We start from the raw sequence: 6,899 nt of genomic DNA, 5'->3' as shown, positions 1-6,899 counted from the left end.
CTGCCTCGCTCTCTCTCTTCCTCCTGTAGCTTGAGTAATATGCCTCTCACTGGACCCTTCTGTATACGCTTCATTAGATGAGTTGAGATTCCAACGATCTTGTTGCGGAGGCGCTTTGACGGATGATGCAAACTTCTTCCTAGATCTTCTTGTTATTGTGTGGAAATCCAAGGTCATTTTGGAATAGTACCGCTCAATTACAAGGCGAGAGGATTTCTCGGTGGAGAGGAGGCAGCGTCTGCTGCTTTTTGCTTGGAGGGATAACGAGAAGGAGAGGTTTGGGTTTGCAAATGGGAATTAGGGTATTTTAAACCTATCACCATAGATTTTTAACATCAATCGCAATCGGTTTTCCAAGCAAAATACACCCGATTATGAACTCTGCGACGAGAGAGAGAGAGAGAGAGAAAGGGGGAGAGACCTTTTTTATTTCATTTTTTCTTTTTTTTTTAAACAAGTGAAAACATCATAAATAGTCCCTATGGCAGTGAAATGATAAAAATACCCTTTAGTTAACGGACAAACTTAACAGAGTTAGCAATAAGGACCAATCGTCAAAAGTTTTGAAAACACAGGGACCATCTATGAGGTTTTTAAACCATGGGGACTAAACTTCAGATTTTAGGAAATCACAGGGACCATTTATAATGTTTTTTCTATTAGAAATTTAAGTTTTTTAAATGAAATATAATTTATCGAAAATTAACCCATTTGATTACAAAATCCAAAATGAAACAACAATAATAGTTCCCATGTTAACCATTATTCAATACATTGTACATTGTACTATTGTTACTTTGCCAATTAGCATAAATTTTATCATCTTCAAGTTTGGGCTATTTTTACTACTAATTGGCAAGGTAACAATAGTAAAATGTATTGAATAATTGTTAGCATGGGAACTATTGTCGTTTCATTTTGTTGGTTAAACCCTTTTAATGACGGAAACTACCAACGAAGATGAATTTTTTTTTTATAGTATCGCACCCCTTACAAATATTGTACAACTCCTATTATATATATATATATATATATATATATATATATATATATATATATATATATATATATATATATATATATATCACCCCCTACGGGTTGGGAGATGGGAGAGTTGGGAGAAATGAGTTAGAGTAAATTACAAGAATCATCTCTCGTTCAGGTGTCAAAATGAATGTTGAGTTTCTATTTTTTAAAATTAATTTGGATCGTCCATCATTTGGTTAAAAGTTGCACGTTTAATCCCTCGTTATTTTAAATTTACATGATTAATCCCTTATGAGACATGAAATGACTATAATGCCATTTTCAATTTTATTTTTCATTTATTTTTAACATTTCTTATTATTTTTAATTATTGAAAAATATTTTAATTAAATTATGGCTCCATCCAACTTTAAACCGAAATATATATTTTTTCTCTTTTGTTGAACACTTAACCAACGGCAGCACCACTAGAACATAGAGCACAACCGAAAAAGTACACACCCACCCCTGTTCTTTTTGTGTTCTTTTTCTCCCAATATGTTCTTCTTCATAACTCGAAAATAAAACTAAAAAAAAAAAAAAAAAAAAAATCTGAAACTTATAGCCCAATTGATTTTAGAAACAGAAAATTGTTTCAGAGATCTCAAAATCGTTCCAGAAATCAAAAATGGTTATGGATCATTTTGAAAACCTGAAATATACACACTGGTTTCTCTCCTTTGATCTCACCTGATTTTTTTTCGTGAAATCCTTGACCCTTCATCGCTATTTGTTTCCTCGTTCTTCTTCATGGTCAGAGAAACAGAAAACAAAAACACACCTTGTGTGTGTCTTTTTGATGCAATACATAGAGAGATAGAGAAAGAGAGCAAACATGATGTTACCATCTCCACCTGTGTGCTAAGGTTTTGAGAAATCAGGATTAGATTAGTGCTTTCAGATCAATAACTTTGGGGTTTTCATGAAGGATTTCATTTTGGTGGTTTCAGATCGAGCATCACCACTACCAGTAATCTCTTCTTCCGTTATGTGTCTCCACCACACTTGGAGTTCGACTCGTGGTTTTAGGATGAGGTTGTACAGGGTGGGAAAGAGGTCGTACACGCAGAGGAGGACCGTCAATGGAGACAATGTGTGCTCGATTTGAACCTCGTTCTCCGATCTTAATCTCTCTCTTCTCCGATGGACTTATGACTTGGTCCGGTAAGGATACGCACCGAAGACGACGTACTGAAGAAGAAGCGGGTGTTTTAATTTGTTTAGGGTTTATAGTCTTTCTTATATTAAAGAAAATAAATAATAATTTTCATAATAAAAATCAATAAATAATTAATTAATAACAATTAAATGGAAAATAAATCATAAAAGAAATAAATGAGGGAAAAATTGTCTTTTTTTGTCTGTAGGGATGAAGCGTACAATTTTTAACCAAACGAAGAATGGTCCGAGTTAATTCTTTAAAATAGAAATTTAGCACCTGGACGAGAGACGATTCGTATAATTTACTGAATGAGTTATTTGTATGGTAGATTGGGAGGGATGAAAGTGAAAATAAGATGATCATTTTATGATAGAACTTTACTTTTTTTTTTCTTATCATTTTAATTACTCCCGATAAAAAATAGTTTCGATACTAGGTTAGATAGTCAATACTCGGCAAAAGATGTTAGAACTTTATAAAATTTTAAATTTAAATAACCACCAATGATTTTATAATTTTATGTCTTGACAAGATCAGATATAAAAATCTTGTTAACAATTTATTTGAATGAGTTTGGCAAAAGTAACATCATTTGTGTTCATAGGTTGCCTGGTGAAGAAGCAAACAAGGAATCTCTTCTATCAGTTTGACTTTTCTTCGCTTTCCCAAAAGTACCAAAGTACCATGAAACAACTTTCTCAACTTTCGAGTTATGTATAACTGTAAAGGTGTCACAACATTTTTTATAAGGAATCAAAATTAATTTGGATTAAAACATTTTAAGTAGAGTTAATCGTATAATCCTCAAATTTTTTTACTTTTTATCATAAGATAACCATCAATTTTATAAATATTATTGCAGGAATAATTTTTATTTGGCCGGATTGTTTTGAGAGAAAATAAGCCATGAAGAATTCGTGAAATTCTTTGATTTCATGAACTATTTTTTAGCTTTATATATAGAAAGACCAAATCATCTTAATATAAGGCGAGACTATGTACTCCCACCGTAAAGTGCAGTGACGTTAAGGTGGCACTGAAAGCACGACCGGCTTTGAGATTTTGAAATATCAAAAAGTTTAAGCAAAACAATTGTAACTTTGCATTTTCTATTGCAAAATACATAAAATTAAAATCTTATTCATAATAATACACAAAAAATAAATTTGCTTCTATTTAAAAACAGTGATCCTTCTAATATTTGTTTGAAATAAACTTTCAATAGCATTTTCATAAATATGTTTGTCCTCTAAAAGATTGCCCTCAATCATAAAATGTAATAAAACTTTAAGAAATCATAAATCAAATCAACAAGCTATACAACATTATCAAAAATAAACAATGATATGATTCTTAAAAAACTAGAGATCGGAAAACTACCTTCTGAATTTTTACCCTGAAATTGATTTTTGACAATTCAATAAAATCTGAAACCAAAGATTGTTGTTTTAATGTTTCTGAATGCAACAAAATAAGAATCATAAACATTAAACAATGGAAAAAACTTATTTAATTATAAACAATGTCATAAAGTATTAGATAGGGAAAAATGCATACTATCTTCTGAATTTCAACACTTCAAGACAACCAAGATATCAGAAAACTCGATTGACAATCAATATATTATTGTTTCAATGTTACAGAGTTTTAGGCTCAAGAAAATATGAATAAAAAATGAAAAAAAAAATAATTTACTTCTAAACAGTAAACAATATCATAATTTAGAAATAAGAATAAAAAAGAATAATACAAAGCTTATTAACCTTTTGATTTTCTTCCCTAGGCTTAGATTTTGATTTTCAAACCTCTGTTCCCGTTTCAGTTTACTTGTTATTCACTGAAATAGGAAGCAATTAAGCAAAAAGAAGAATGTTTCGGTGAATTTCGATTGGATGTGTTAGAGTATTGAGTAATTTTTTTTTGTGATTGATGAAGTAAGAAGTAAGAAGAAAAAACATAAATCAATTAAATGAGCATTGGAGGATTTCTTTTGAATGAGTTTTCTAGATTTAAGCAAAAAGCACATACGAAAAGTTCAAAAGAATACTGTTGCAGACTTACTGGCTTATGATAGCAATCGAAAATCGTTAATTGGTGCAACACCAATTAAGATTTCTGTTTCCCAAAGAGGATGAAGGTGCATTTGTTGGACGTCGTTTCCTTTCTCGCTACATCTTAACCTATTTGAGCATTTGGGTCAAATTTGAAAACATGCTAATATAAAATCTAGTAAAATTTTGATCCCTGGATTTCCGTGGGACCTGTTCATGGGCACTTTTTGAATACCCTTTAGTTCGGCCCTAACTAAAGGGTGTGTGATAACACGACACCATAAGGTGTATTTTGTGCGGTGATTGTTGCCATAAGAGAAGAAATTACCACACCGTAAGATGCATCAAATTAAAACCAAGTTACGATATTATCCATTCTTTTTCTTTTTCTTTTTTGTAATCCATCTTTTATTTTGGTTTGATTTGTTCCTAACCTTCATATTTATTAGGTATTTATTTATTATTACTATAACGTTTTTTTTAATAATAAAATGTCTTAAGACAAATATATCTTGTTGGGAATCAGATAAGGATATTGACAATGATTCAGTGTGATCTAGTATTTTTAACTATTGTTATGTTTTAGTTTTGTTTTTTTAGTTTCTTATGTAGTTTTTCTGAAGTAATGAAATCTTTTAATTTTTATTAATTTTGTGTGTGTGTGTGTGTGTGTGTGTGTGTATATATATATATATATATATATATATATATATATATATATATATAATTGGCGGGTAAAACTCATAGCAATCATTTTCTTTCATTTGGACATTTGGGGCTCGAGAACATCAGGTGTACTCCGTTGTTGCATGATGTTGCATGAGACAGGAATGTCCCTACGTACATTGGGCGAACCCAGGCGTATGCAAGGCATACACAAGTCAGGGGAGAATCTTAATTTGTAGGGTTTGCATCCTATTTAAACTCATTAAATCCTTCAAACCCCTCACCTTATCAGCCTCCATTGCATTTTTGAGCTAATCTCGAAACCCTAGCCATTTTGAGAGTATTCTTGATCTTACTAAGAGTTTTTGGGTGTTCTTTTGTGATCTTGAAGAAGAAGAAGAAGGATTGAGGAGAAACATCGGACAAGTAGGAGCTTGTAGATCTAGAGGTTGTTCATTATTTCTAGCTCATTGAAGGTATAAAGTATGAATCTTGTTCATTCTAAGTCTAGATCTAAGTTTAGGGAAGAACTTAGCATATTTTGGTCCCATGGATGAACTCTTATAAATAATTGATACTCTTGTTGTTATGAGACGTCCTTTTTGTTGTTTGAGGTCCTTCGAGCCATAAAGTATGTATCTTGAAGGTTAGATCTCAACCATGCATGAGTTGGTGACCATTTAAGTAAGATAGAAAGCTAAATCCATGATTTGAGTCCCCTTAAGACATGAAAAAGCATAAAGATTGCAACTTTATGGATTAGTACATTTTAATAATCTTAGATCTAAAATTGGACGTTAGGTTTTAACTTATTAAGACCTTAGAAGGAGGATTTGTGCAGTTGCAATGTACGTCGGGTGTACCTAGACGTGCACGTACACAACTATGCGAGGGTTATGAGTACACCGGGCATACTGGTAATACGCTGAGTGCACTCACTAGAGAGGATTTTGGGCTTTTTAGACTCGGGCCATTTCAGAATTAGGGACTTGGGCCTTTGTTGTGGCCATAAGATTTTCAGTGGAGGGCCTTCTTGATCTTGGGCCCATTTTCGATATGGACTACGTTCTGGATTTTAGGGCTAAATGTAATTGGGCCCCGGTGGGTTAGGCCCAATAAGCAAAGGACTAAGCAACCTTTTTTCCTTGGGAGTCGGGATTTAGGGTTGGACTCTCGGGTTGGGTTATTGACCTAATTTTAATTAGGGTTTTTATTACTTGTGATTTAGTGAGAGGATTCCAAGAGTCAACAAATCGAGTATGATTTGATACCTTCAGTTTGAGGTGCGTTCCTTCACTATATCCGTGGGTCAAAGGCGCCAATGTCGACCTACTAGATTATGTTTGTAGGATGATGATTATTTTCATGATAATTATATGTTATGATTGTATTTGCTTGATGTCTCTGTGACTCCTATTGTTATGATTGTATGTGTTAGAGGTAGTGGTGAAATAGACCCGATACCGGTTGAAAGATACAGAAGGGAATGAAATAGACCCAGTACCAATTGAAAGATACCGCAGGGGATGAAATAGACCCAGTACTGGCTGAAAGATACCGAAGGGGGTGAAATAGACCTAATATTTTTTAACTATTATATATGTATGGTATGAGGTATTTTGGGGAAGCTCACTAAACTACATGCTTACAGTTTTTAGTTTATATTTCAGGTACTTCCAGCTCGAAAGGGAAGAACACGACCTGATCGCACTGCATCCACCTATATTTTCTGCATCATGTGATTTTCGGATTTTGTACTATGATATTATTTTATTTTGATATATATCAAAATAAAATTAAAATTTTATCTGAATTTTTAGGATGTTACAAGTTGGTATCAGAGCCTTAGTTTGAGGGATTCGGGCATACTCTTGAGTATGCATGAACTCAAATCGAGGATTTGGTATATTTTCCATAAAAAGAAACATTTTAATTAAGGGATTTTAATAAAAGAAAGGGGTACAATGCGTGTAATTAGCAGAGCCTAAGTAAGT

Source organism: Lactuca saligna, chromosome 3, assembly GCF_052625555.1.
Source record: "Lactuca saligna cultivar CGN05327 chromosome 3, ASM5262555v1, whole genome shotgun sequence".
NCBI classification, from domain to species: domain Eukaryota; kingdom Viridiplantae; phylum Streptophyta; class Magnoliopsida; order Asterales; family Asteraceae; genus Lactuca; species Lactuca saligna.
Note: the sequence above shows the minus strand (reverse complement) of the source record.